Source organism: Dunckerocampus dactyliophorus, chromosome 4 (genome assembly GCF_027744805.1).
Source record: "Dunckerocampus dactyliophorus isolate RoL2022-P2 chromosome 4, RoL_Ddac_1.1, whole genome shotgun sequence".
Lineage (NCBI taxonomy): Eukaryota > Metazoa > Chordata > Actinopteri > Syngnathiformes > Syngnathidae > Dunckerocampus > Dunckerocampus dactyliophorus.
The window spans coordinates 34,445,873-34,460,556 of NC_072822.1; positions in this window are offsets into that span (position 1 = coordinate 34,445,873).

The following is a 14,684-nucleotide window of genomic DNA, read 5'->3' on the forward strand; positions in this document are numbered from 1 at the left end:
TTTCCTCTGGAAGTTAATGATCATCTCCTTTGTCTTGCTGGTGTTGAGCTGCAGCTGGTTAAGCTCACTCCAGCTGACAAAGTCCCTGATGACCGTCCTGTATTCCAGATCATTCCCCTCTGAAACACAACCAACGATGGCTGTGTCATCGGAGAACTTCTGGATGTGACACTGTGTGGAGTTGTGTGTGAAGTCCGAGGTGTAGAGGGTGAAGAGGAAAGGGGAGAGCACCGTACCCTGAGGGGCACCTGTGGGTACCATGAGTACCTGAGTACCATGTCAGACACACAGTGACGGAGCCTCACATACTGTGGTCTGTTGGTGAGGTAGTCTATAATCCATGCAGTCAGGTGTTGGTCTACTCCCACACTCTCCATCTTCACTCTGAGTAGTGCCGGCTGGATGGTGTTAAAGGCACTGGAGAAGTCAAAAAACATGACCCTCACAGCGCTCCCGCTGTCCTCCAGGTGTAGCAGTGATCAGAGTATAACTTAGTTTGTGTCCTCGACCGTCTTTGCCACAATCCGTGAGCCAGTTTGTGACAAATGGGGACTTGACTGCTTGTGTTCTTTTTTTTTTTTTTGTGTTACCTTTTGTTGACCATTTGGTAAGTTTCTAAGTAGTTTGGTTTGGTATTTGGTTTGTACAGTGGTTGCGCGTTGGGTTATTTTAGTGTATGCTTTTGTATTTTGCTTGGTTAAATGTAACACATTGCCTTTAGGTTTTGTAAATGAGGTACCTTTGTCATTTCGCTTTGGTGTTTGAACTTATGCTTAGATTTGGGACAGTCCAGTGGCACTTTTGTTGCGGAGCTCAATTGGAGTTCTCCATTTTGTTTCAGTTTGGTAATTTGAGTAATTTTGTGGAAAGCCTTTTAGCACAAATTGCGTGGTTTGTTGAGAGGAGAGTATTTTTCCTGATGCCAGCGTGTGTGTGCTGGCTGTAGGTAGTCCAGGAAATAGGTGGCTGCTGCTGTGTGCACATTGGTTTGTGTTTGTGAGGAGTTTTCCCTGGTAGGCTGTAGCGGTGTTCCCCTTTGGGTTCGCTGGGAGATCCTCTTGTAGTGTTGCAGCGAATGTGGTTGAAGCGTTTGCTTGGGTGCATGTCCGTGGTTTTAGGCGGGTTGCCGGCTTGCTAATCGCCTGTCTGGTTCAGCGGTCTATAGTGCATAAGTACCCACCATATGTAACCGCATGAAGACTAAGGGGCAGCTTAGATAATGGAGGGGACTTATTAGTTTGGCGGGAAATCTCCAAGCCTTTCGGGTTTAGTTCCTGTTGTGCACAGGCAGTTTTTGCTGCTCTGTCTGTCTGGGCTGTTTTTGCTCCTATTTATCTGGTCTACGTTTGTAAACATGGTTAGTGTTGAGGAGTTCATTGCTGCTCCTTCTGAGGAGGCCCTCAATGCTTGCACAAAAGAGCAACTGCTCTCGATGGCTGAATATTGGCAGCCGCTGGTGACAAGCGTCTCAAAGAAAAGGTTAATGCTCCAGTAAAAGCAAAGTTGCTTGAGCCAAGTTTAGATGAACAAACGGATGCTTCTTCAAGTAGGCCAGTGTATTCCTTTCAGACGCAGGGACTACATTTTGAGCAGCAAAAGGAAATCGCTGAGAAAAAAACTCGGACATGGGAGGAGTTCGGAGAAGCCATGGAGGACGACTTCCGGACGGGTTCGAAGAGATTCTGGACCACCATCCGCCGTTTCATGAGGGTCAACACCGTGCATGGTGGGGATGGTGTGCTGCTGACCTCAACTCGAGATGTTGTGGACCGGTGGAAGGAATACTACCTCCTCAAAACCACCGACACGTCTTCCAATGAGGAAGCAGTGCCTGGGGACTCTGCTGTGGGCTCTCCTATATCTGGGGCTCAGGTTTCCGAGGTGGTTAAAAAACTCCTCGGTGGCAGGGCCCCCAGGGTGGATGAGATCCGCCCGGAGTTCCTTAAGGCCCTGGATGCTGTGGGTGTGTCTTGATTGGCATGACTCTGCAGCGTCGCATGGACATCGGCGGCGGTGTCTCTGGATTGGCAGACCGGGGTGGTGGTCCCCTTTTTAAGAAGGGGGACTGGAGGGTGTGTTCCAACTATTGGGGGATCACACTTCTAAGCCTTCCTGGTAATGTTTATTCAGGGGTTCTGGAGAGGAGGATCCGCCGGATAGTTGAATCTCGGATTCAGGAGGAGCAGTATGGTTTTAGTCCTGGTTGTGGAACTGTGGACAAGCTCTACACTCTTAGCAGGGTTGTTGAGGGTGTATTTGTGTCTGCCCAACCAGTCTACATGTGTTGTGGACTTGGAGAAGGTATTTGACCGTGTTCCTCGAGGAATTCTGTGGGGAGTACTCCGGGAATAAGGGGTGCCGGAACACCTAATTCAGGTGGTTCATTCCCTGTATGACCGGTGTCAGAGTTTGGTTTGCATTGCCGGCAATAAGTCAGACCCGTTTCCAGTGAGGGTTGGACACCGTCAGGGCTGCCCTTTGTCACCAATTCTGTTCATTATTTTTATGGACAGAATTTGTAGGCGCAGCCAGGGTGTTGAGGGGTTCCGGTTTGGTGGCTGCGGGATTGGGTCTCTGCTTTTTGCAGATGATGTGGTCCTGCTGGCTTCATCGAGCCGTGAACTTCAACTCTCACTGGATCATTTCGCAGCTGAGTGTGAAGTGGCTGGGATGAGAATCGTACCTCCCTGTCCGAGTCCATGGTTCTCGCTCGGAAAAGGGTTGAGTGCCACCTCAGAGTCCGGGATGAGTTCCTTCCCCCAAGTGGAGGAGTTTAAGTACCTCGGGGTCTTGTTCACGAGTGAGGGAAGGATGAAACGCGCGATTGACAGGCGGATTGGTGCAGCGTCTGCAGTGATGCAGACTCTACATCGGTTCGTTGTGGTGAAGAGGGAAAGGGAGCCGAAAGGCAAAGTTCTGAATTTACCGATCGATCTACATTCCTATCCTCACCTATGGTCATGAGCTTTGGGTTGTGACCGAAAGGACAAGGTCGCGGGGACAAGCGATCTACGGTACACCGTAGGGTGGCTGGGCTCTCCCTGAGAGATAAGGTCAGAAGCGGAGAAGCTCTGAGTAGAACTGCTGCTCCTCCGGCACGTCTAACCGGTAGGAGGCCTCGGGGGAAGACCCAGGACATGTTGCAGAGACTATGTATCTCAACCGGCCTGGGAACGCCTCGGAATCTTCTAGGAGGAGCTGGACGAAGTAGCCAGGGAGAGGGAAGTCTGGGCTTCCTTGCTTAGGCTGCTGCCTCCTTGACCCGACCTCGGATGAGAGGAAGAAGATGGATGGAGATGGAAGGAAATTCTGATGTTGCAGTTGGAGCATGAGAAAATGAAATATGAATTGGAAGTCAAAAAACAATTGGAGCTGGAAAGAATTTGCTGGATGTCAAGGTCTGAACGTCATATTGATGTAAATAACTTGAGATTGTTGTCACCATTTAATGAGAGAGACCCTGATTTATTTTTTGTTTGAAAGGGTGTCTTGCATTGATGCTACCGTGCTTTCTCACTGGGAGCGCAAGAAGCTTATTTGTCTTTCCCAGCAGAAGATAGCTTTAGCTATTCTAAAATAAAATGTGCCATCCTCAAAGCTTATGAACTTGTTCCTGAGGACAGGAAGTGACATTGAGGGTTCAGAGTTGAGTTTTAGCTGCATGACGGCCACAATGGTAGCCTGTGATATGATGATGAGGGGTACACAATTACTGTAATATTAATATCAGCTAATTATGACGCCATACCGATAAATCCGATTACACTAAAAATAGCTCTGATAGCCAGTATTTTTTTTTTTTTTTAAAGGCTCCAGGGAGGCGAAATTACCCTTAATGCACTCCTTTTTTCTCCTGCCTGACGTTAACGGCCTGTCATAACTTCCCCTGAGCTGACTTGTAAACAAACATTCACTTTAAGAGGAAGAACGTTGTACCAAATGCTGCGTGATGAGAGCACACAAAAAAATCTCATCAGCCACCTGAAGCACCGGCACCGCCGCATTTGGAAGAGTGAAAAAGATTTGCCAGAAACCTCTGAGTTGCCACACCGGCTGCTCGGAGCGTGTCCCCGAATACAGCGCACCTAGCTGGGCCACGCCAGGAGACTCCTCCCACTCTGTGCTCTGGCTCTCCTGATAGTAGTGAAGTGGTAGCAGTAGTGTCATATTTGATTAGGACAAATCAACAGGTACAATTGGTCAAATTCTAATTTGTTCAAGTCCTTCTTACCTTCAGGTGTGCACAAAATACAGCTGTATTTGTACTCAAGTTCATTTAGCCATTTTTTTGCTCAAAAATGCTTAATGAAGACCAAAAATATGTAAAATTTGCCTAAATATGCATATTTTTTGTTTAGTAATTGGCTGTAGTCTAGTCTAACCTAGTCTGATGACTAGAATGAGTCGTGTCGTAGTTCATCGTGTAGCCTAAAAAGTCTTCCCCGCTCCCCTTCATCTGTCCCACGCAAGAGTGGAAAAAACGACGGCCGCGGCAGCAATGCACTTTAAAAACATGGCAGCTTGTGGGCGAGCGTGTCGCACAACTGGGTCAGCGTGTTGGGAGGATGCAGCAGCTGCACCGTGATTGTGGTGGTGGTGATGATGATGATGGTGCAGTTTAAAGTGGAGCACAGCTGCTCACAAAGGCTGCAGACCGGATGGAAACTCACCCGAACGCGTATTTCTTGTATTTTCTATTGTTCCTGTGTTAACGGAATTTCCAGACTAAAGAGCGCACCGGGCACCAGGCCTTACCCAGTACATTTGCGAAAAACAGATTCGTCCACAGATAAGCCGCACCGGTCTAGACGCCGTGTGTTTCCGCCTCGGGACATTTAGTACACAGAAAGATTCCACATAAACCGTAGCCCAGTCGAGCTGCCATTACCGTCTTCATCCTTCTCTTTAAACGACCAGACATCTTGTTGAATGAGCGATGGAACACGGCCCAGCAAGGTACACTATTATTGGACACTCTCCGAGCGCCCCGGTGTGCCACTCCGGAGGTCGGTAGAACCAGGATACAGAGCGGGAGGAGCCACCTGGCGCAACCGAGCAAGGTGCACTGTAGTCGGACACACTCTTGGAGCAGCCCCGGTGTGCTGCTCTCATGCCAGAATATCGGAAGCAAGTGTCAACATTGCTGAGGCTATAACCAAGTCTACTGGTCACATTTGGTCTTACAGTTTGCTGCATGGACCTCCCGACACCTCTGCACGCGTTCACGAGATGTCGCAAGACCAGACATTAGCCGTATCCCTGCATAAGCTGCAGGGTTCAAAGCATAGCGGCTCATAAATCACGGTACTCTGTTGGGTGCAAAAATAAGTTTGTGGTTCTGTTTGTTTGTTGTCTACGTGACTGGCAGCCTGGCGGCATTAGCGTCGACGGCTAATCAGCGCGTCCCTTACTAATAGGCTCCAGTGTAGCAATACGCACACACACACACAAACACACACACAGACACACACAAGCGCAGCAAGGAGTGTAATTGCCTGTGATTGCATTTGGATCTGCACGCTGATGCCAATTAGGCGGTGTGTCGTGGTTAGAATTACTCTGAAAATCAGTATACTCAGATTTATTACTGTTTGTTAGTCATTAACAGTGCAAGATGTATTATCTTTGTGAAGCCGTACCGCTATCAGTTTATTTAGACTCACCATGGTACACAGTAATAATCACACATTAGCACCTTTGTACGTCATAAGCATTAACTGACTGCTTGACTTCAGTGGGGGAAAAAACAGGTCACAGGCAACAGCGGTGTTGAGGAATTAAAACAAATGTATCCTACCCACAACACACACATTGTGTCTTACCACACTGGACTCACGTCAACAGGAGGTCCATCTCCCCCCGTGTAACCAGATAGCCAAAAAATGCTAGTATGGCATTGTCAGCTTGCTTGCAATGTTAGCGTTAGCATAGTAGTGTTTTTAGCTTTTTTCATAGGCACTTATGCAAAGCGCTATTATAGTAATAGTTAGCATGCCAACGTTAGCATTGCAAGCAAGCTAACATTAGCGTACTAACATTTTTTGCCATTTTTATAAGTATTAACTCAAGATAACAATGCTATCATGCTAGGTGTTAACATGCTAACATTAGCTTGCTAACATGCTAACATTAGCATAGTAGCATAGTTTCCTTTTTAGCCATTTTCAAAGGTAGAAACTTAAACACTTAACGCTGTTATGCTAGGTGTTAGAATGCTAATGTTAGCATGTAAGCATTGTTAGTGTGGTAACGTTAGTATACTAACAATTTTTGCCACTTTCATAAGTATTAACTTCAGCAGACACATAGTGCTGTTAACATGCTAATGTTACCATGATAGCATTTTATGCATACTAACATAGTATGATAGCATTTTTAGACATTTTCTTAGGTAGACACTTATACAGTATAAACACTTAGCGCTATGATGCTAGGTGTTGTCATGTTAACTTTAGCATGTTAGGATCCCGAGGCGTCCCAGTCCAGTTGAGAGGCGTAGTCTCTCCGTGTCCTGGGTCTTTCTCGAGGCCTGCTACCAGGGAGGCGTCCGGGAGGCATCCTGACCAGATGTCCGAGCCACCCCATCCGGCTGCTCTAAATGAGGAGGAGTTTCTCTGAGTTTCTCCCAGATGACAGATGCTTCTCACCTTACCCAGCCACCCGATGAGGAAAACTAATTTCGTCCATTTGTACCCGCTATCTTGTCCTTTCGGTCACTACCTAAAGTTCATGACCATAGGTGGCGGTAGGAACGTAGACCGACCGGTAAAATTGAGAGCTTTGCCTTTCGGCTCAAAACTAATTTTATGAGAATAATGTCTTAATATTACGAGGAAAAATGATGTCATTTTAGTATCAAGTTGAAATATACAATAAAAGAAGAAAGACATGATTTTTTTAAAAGTAATACGAGAAACAAAACAATGAATAAAGTTGAAGGTTGCAGAAACAGATACAGAATAAAGTCAAAATATCATGGGAATGAAATCATAACTGCGAGAAGAAAATCTACCTGAGAAATTTGAAGTACTTGGGAAATTAAAAATGCAAACCACAACAAATATTGGAAAAAAAACCTGCTGTATTTTTCTGACAATAAAGTCAAAATATTAAGGAAAAACAGTCATACTCTAATGAGAGAAAGTAGCAATTTTAAAAGAATTCATAATATTATGAGGAAAAATAATGTCGTTTAGTAGCATAGAGTTGAAATGTTCGGGTTTTTTTAAAGTCATCATACTACAAGTAACAAACAAAACAAAATAAAGTTGTAATTTTTGGAAAGTTAGTTTGGGGAAAAAGTTATAATGATATGGCAATAAAGTCAAAATATTATGGGAATAAAATAATTTTATTATGAAAAGAAAATGTACATATTTGAAAAATAAAAAAATAGAAAAAATTGAGAAAAAAGCGCAAAGAGTGAAATTTATATTAATAATTGGCTTTTTCACAAAAACACTACTACTACTATTTCGCTACTGAGACTGCTTCCCGGACTTCCTTATATGGGCATGCCTGTGCAAACTGTAGGCCTGCTCTCCTCCGCTCTGCTTCGCTCTGCTCTGTTTACCGTGTTAGCACGTACTGTATGGCTCCCAGGAAATGTTTGTTGGGGTGAGCCTAAAGAGGCAAGCATCAGGCAAAAGTGGTTGCAGCTGCTGATTCCCGGCCAGCAAGAGAAAAATATGCTCATCTGTCAACGGCATTTCACACGGGACTGTTTTGTGAACACGGGCCAATACGAAGCTGGACTATCCGCCAAACTGTTGCTGAAGTCCGACGCCTTTCCAACGTTACTTGGTCGTGTTGAAGAGTCCGAAGAGCAAACAGTAAGTAACAATTTATCAGTGTCCTTACTGTGTTTATTTTGTGTAAGTAGTCAGACAAAAGGGGTTCGGCAGATGTCCGGAAGTCTCGGGAGCGCTTGGGGGTGTGACCAATCACAGCAGGGTGGGCAATTTAGTTTTATTGGAAAAATCAATATAGTTTGCATTAGATATACAGTATGTCAAGGAATATGTCTTTATTACTATTATTAGGTCCTTACATGGGTCAATTATTGACAACATCATTGATTTTCATGCATTATTCTACACATTTTCTAGTGTCAAAAACAAAACTAACACATGTGGTTCTGGTGACCAAAAAGTGCTGTAAAATTATATACACAGTGGTGTGAAAAAGTGTTTGCCCCCTTCCTGATTTCTTATTTTTTTGCATGTTTGTCACACTTCAATGTTTCAGATCATCAAACAAACTAAAATATTAGGCAATGACAGCACAACTGAACACAAAATGCAGTTTTTAAATTATTAAGGGAGAAAAACAATCCAAAGCTACATGGCTCCGTGTGAGAAAGTGATTGCCCCCTAAACCTAATAACTGGTTATTATATTATACAGTCAAACCTGTCTTAGCGGCCACCTTTATAGAACGGCCACCTGCCTATAGCAGCCACTGAAAAATCCCCCACAGCAAATGTACATGTTATAGACCCTGTGTATAGCAGTCACCTGTCCATTGCGGCCACCCATTTTGTCTCCCTTGGTCAACATCTGACTGCATATAGCGGCCAAATTACCGACTCAAGTAGAAGCTTCATGCACAAAAAAGTTTTGTTTTTCAATCAATGAAGCCGTCGTGTGTAGACTTTAATTACTGAGTCCTAGCTCAGTCACAATCATTCACAAGATCCACACAAACTGTCAGTTGTTCCACATAAAAAAGCCGTCTTCTTTTGAGCTTGCTATTTCCTGGTCAAACATGTAACTTTAAGAGCATTTGCACCAAAACATTACCGCAAAGTAGGCTGGGAACAGGACGTGCTCCCAGCGACGCTACAATAAAAAAAAACATACGCTAGCATGCATGCGGCAGCGGGAGCAAAACTGAGTTCGGCTGTACTTAATTGAAGTATTTTAGAATGTACACACGTTATTTTTCATCAATCTTCATCCACAAATCCATCAAAGTCCTCATCTTCTGTATTCGACACAAACAAAGCCGTCTTCTTTTCCGTTCGCTACTAGTCTGTTAACTTGTCACTGTTATTCAGCTCCGAAGCAAAGAAGGAAACTTCTCCTGTTGCTTCTGCCAACTTTATTTATTGAACGCGGCCACCAGACAGCAGCTCAGAACACACACACATCTCTCAGCATCGTCTCTCCTTCCTGCTTGCCCACAAGGCAAAGGTTAAACAAGCCCCACTACATAGCTGTCCAGCCAATGCCTGTAAGAAATGACACTGTTTATTTCCTGGTGTGCACTGGTCAATACTGTAATGCCGCTTGTTGTGGGGAAGGAGAGACTCACGTCGCCGATGCACTTTAATGGCTTTATTAACAGCGGAGAACACTGCAGGACTTTACATCCACGCCAACATAAACACACTTCCCAACTCTCTCCAAACTCACAGCTAGCACTGAGCCTAGCTCTCCTGCTCGGGACGCCCACCGTCACTTCCCGTCACTTCCTGATGAACTAAAGCTGTAATGACACTCTGCCGTATAAAAAGTAAAATATTAAAAACAAGCGTAAGACATTACTAGCACAGCTTTGTTCTGTGGGTCGTAGATATATTCTATCAGTTATTATTAAGCCTCGAGCTTCCTTTTAGTAAGTAAAAACCTTGGCTATGATTGCACTACATTGTCATGTAGACCTACAAAGTACACTTGGAAGAACAAGAGGTGAATAAATGTATTGCAACTGATGTGAAACTGATGAGGGGTAGGATTAAATAAGCTTTGCTTCTTCCTACTCCTTTTTGGACATGCTAAATTGTGAATTGTACTATGTGATGTGCTACTGTTTGACTCATGCATGTTCAGGATTAAAACCATGAACCATGATAATAACAAGCCTAGTAGTGCTGTACAACTTTTATCCGCAGTCCGCAGTGCCCTCTACTGGTCAACATTATTAGTATTATTTTTTTTCCCCCTTTTTTTCTTTTTTTTCCTCTACTGGTCAACATTCAAACTGAACGCCAACCTGTCTATAGAGGCAACCTGTCTATAGCGGCCACTTTTGCAGACTCCCTCTAGTGGCCGCTATAGACAAGTTTGACTGTATATTATATTATATTCTATTGTATCGTATTGTATTGTATTTATTTGTATTAATGTCTCTTCTGTTGTTGCTTAATTTATTGGTATTTATGTTTCTTCTGTTCTTATTCATTTTCTTGTGTTTTCTTTCTTTTTTATTGGGAGAATGAACAGAACAAGAATTTCATTGCATAGCAGAACCACCAGTTTTACTGTGCATATGACAATAAAACTCTTCAATCTGTAATCTTGAACTGGTTGGGTCACCCTTAGCAGCAACAACTGCAATCAAGCTTGCAATGAGTCTCTTCCAGCGCTGGGGAGGAATGTTGGCCCACTCATCTTTGCAGAATTGTTGTCATTCAGCCACACTGGAGGGTTTTCCAGCATGAAGCACCTTTTTAAGGTCATGTCACAGCATCTCTATAGGATTCAGGTCAGGACAAGTCTTCATTTTGTTGTTCTTCAGCCACTCCAGAGATGGACTTGCTGGTGTGTTTTAGATCGTTGTCCTGCCGCAGAACCCAAGTTGGTTTTCAGCTTGAGGTCACCAACGTTCTCCTTTAGGATTTTTTGGTAGACAGCAGAATTCATGGTTCCGTTTACACACACCTTCCAAAATTTTCAACTTTTGTCTCGTCAGACCACAGAGTATTTTCCCAGAGGTCTTGGGGATCATCAAGATGTTTTCTGGTAAAACTGAGACGAGCCTTAATGTTCTTTTAGTTCAGCAATGGTTTTGGTCTTGGAACTCTGCCATGCAGGTTGTTTTTGCCCAGTGTCTTTCTTATGGTGGAGTCATGAACACTGACCTTAATTGAGGCAAGTGAGGCCTGCAGTTCTTTGGATGTTGTTGTGGGGTCTTTTGTGACCTCTTGGATGTGTCGTCTCTGTGCTCTTGGGGACATTTTGGTTGGCCGGCCACTCCTGGGAAGGTTCACCACTGTTCCATGTTTTCACCATTTGAGGATAATGGCTCTCATTGTGGTTTGCTGGAGTCCCAAAGCTTTAGAAATGACTTTACAACCTTTTCCAAACTGATAGATCTCAAGTAACCAAAGTTAAGTTGGAACGGGGGGCGATCACTTTTTCACACAGGGCCATGCAGGTTTGGATTTTTTTCTCACTTATTAATAAAAGGTTTCATTTAAAATGTGCATTTTGTGTTCAGTTGTGCTGTCATTGCCTAATATTTTAGTTTGTTTGATGATCTGAAACATTGAAGTGTGACAAACATGCAGAAAAATAACTCGGCAAGGGAACAAACACTTTTTCACACCAATGTGTTCTTTTTCTTACTTTTACTCTTCATCTTATTATTTTCAGGTTTGTATACGTTACCAATCAGCAGCCTTGCCCGTCGAAGGTGTTTGCTGCATGCTTTGAGTGGGTATAAGTAGCGCCATCTGGTGGACAAATAGCCACTGGTCTGTACTGTAATCATGCTGACTAACCAGCATCTACTGTCTGACTACCTAGAAAAGTGTGATATCATTGTGTGTGTGTTTATTTTTTATCCTTATTGATTCCTTACATGTTTGAATTATCAGCCCGAACATCTCGTCACTTTTTGCTTTGCAGCCTCCCGAACTCGTCTTGGCAACGCCGACGTTTCCCCGACTAGTTCCCGGTGGCGGCGTGCCCGTTTTGGCAAGGCGTCGTCACGTATCGACACCTCTCCCAGCTCCAACTTCTCGCCGGAGGACGTTTTTGCAGAGGAAACGATCCAAGCCCCGCTCGCGCACACGCACGCGTACAATTACTGCGGTGTGGTGTTAGTATGTGAGGACGAATGAGACACAGACTGGCTGTGGGTGGCTGCTTGAGGTGTGAACACGCCAATGACAGGCGGAAGACACGGCCTTCTGTTTTCCTCTTACGAGCGAAACGCAGGAAACTTTACCAGATCAAAGTTTGGAGACCCAACACAACACAACACAACACAGCACAACACAGCACAACACAGCACAACACAACACAACACAACACAGCACAACACAACACAACAAGTGTCCCCAAACTTTTACAAAAAAAAGTGTCTGCTGATGACCATGAACTTATGTTGATGATTAGATGTACTTATGTTGATGATTTGATGTACTTACATTGATGATTTGATGAACTTATGTTGATGATTTGATGAACTTATGTTGATGATTTGATGTACTTATGTTGATGATTTGATGAACTTATGTTGATGATTTGAGGAACTTATGTTGATGATTTGATGTACTTATGTTGATGATTTGATGAACTTATGTTGATGATTAGATGTACTTATGTTGATGATTTGATGAACTTATGTTGATGATTTGATGAACTTATGTTGTTGATTTGATGAACTTATGTTGATGATTTGATGTACTTATTGTTGATTTGATGAACGCACACTGATGATTTGATGAACTTATGTTGATGATTTGATGAACTTATGTTGATGATTAGATGTACTTATGTTGATGATTAGATGAAATTATGTTGATGATTTGATGAACTTATGTTGATGATTTGATGTACTTATGTTGATGATTTGATGTACTTACGTTGATGATTTGATGAACTCATCGTTGATGATTTGATGAACATATTGTTGATTTGATGAACGTACGTTGATACTTACGTTGATGATTTGATGAACTTACTTTGATACTTACGTTGATGATGTTGATGGGGGCAAACACTTTTTCACACAGTGCCAAGTAGGTTTGGATTTTCGACAAGGGACTTTTATGGCCCAGTAAGTGGAAGTTTGAGGTCCATCCAACTTATTTAACCAGTAAGGTAACACCCGCCACGTTATAGAAGAACATCTCACCCACCTTGGGGGTGGGGGGTCACTCTGTGGGGAAAGACCTTGTATCTGTACTTGCAAATTGAGAGCAGCGCTGTTAGTCTCTATGTGACGTTGGTCAAATCAATTCTGTAAAATGCATCATCGCCGGTTCCTCAGAGCTGTTCAACCCAAAAGGATCAGGCCAGAGCAGAAGTACCCTCTTTCAGCCATAAGGGTTTGTTTATTTTCAAAGTATTTCAGCTTTCTTTTAAAAAAAATGTGAATACAGATTATTCTTATTATTACTCTTGATATTATTCTTAATATCTTAATGACTTTATTCTCATAATAGTAGGACTTTAGGAAAAACAACATATTTTTTTCTTTGATATTTCACCTCTGTGCTACTAAAATGACATTTTTTTCCTCATAATATTACGAGTGTATTCTTCTGTCATTAGGTTGCAACTTTTTTCTCTTAATATTTTGACTTTTTTCTTGTGTAATTAAATTAATTTTTTTTTACTTTCTTTATGTACATTTTCTTCATCATATTTGGACTTTATTCTCGTACCATCACAACAACTTTTTCTGCAACCTCATTTTCCAAAAAGTATCGTCACCATAATATTACGCCTTTAAAACAACAACTCTTTTCTTTCATATTTCAACTTTATTCTACTAAAATGGTGTTATTTTTCCTCATAATATTGCAACGTTATTTTCACAAAATTCTATTTTTTTCTGTCAAATTGCAACTTTTTTCTCCTCATATTTTAACTTTATTATTGTAAAATTGCTGCTGATTTTCCTATTTTTGATTTTGCTTTTTTTCAATTTTCTTGTTAAATTATATTTTTAGAATGTGCTGGGGGCCAGTATAAAAAAAAACAGCTGCAAACTTTTTTTTCCAACTTCATTAAATCATTTTAATACATTTTATTCCTATGATATTATAATTTTATCTGAATATAACAACGCTATTCTCATGAAATTACAACTTTTTTCCCCTAATATTTTTACTTTATTCTTGTAAAATTACTGCTGTTGTTGTGAGGGGTTTTTTTGTTTACTTGTTAAATTATATTTTTCAAATGTGCTGGGGGCCACTATTAAAAAAAACAGCTGCAAAGTTCTAACTTTCTTATTAAATAATCTTAATCAGTTTTATTACTATAATATTTTTACTTTAACTGACTTTACGACGTTATTTTCGTAAAATGACAATTTTTTTCCTAATATTTGAACTTTAAACTTAATGTAAAATAATGTTGATTTTTTTTCCCCCCCAAAAAAACAGCAGTGAGGGTTTTTTTTCCCAATTATCCAAATATTTAAACTTTCTTCTTAACTTCTTACAACTTTTTCCTTTTATATTTCAACTTGATGCTACTAAAATGACATTATTATTCCTCATAATATTACGAGTTTATTCCCATAAAATTACAACTTTTTCTCTTTATATTTTGACTTTATCCTTTTAAAATTACTGCAGATTTTTCTATTTTTTCCTGCTTCTTTTCAGCTTTTTTCTTAAATAATCTGAATAATTGTTATTTTTATAATGTGACTTTATTCTCTTAACATGACAACATTTTATGCAACATCATTTTCCAAAAATAACGTTGATTTAAAACATCCTTTAAAAAAAGAAGAAGGAATATTTCATCTTTGTGCTACTAAAATGATGTTTTCTTCCTCATAATATTACCATGTTATTATCATAAAAATTCACTTTTTTTTCTTGAAAAATTACAACTTTTTTCTCCTCATAGTTTCACTTCATTCTTGTAAAATTACTGCAGATTTTTCAATTTTTGCTGCTGCTGTGTTTTTTTTTAAAGTTTCCTTATGAGTTT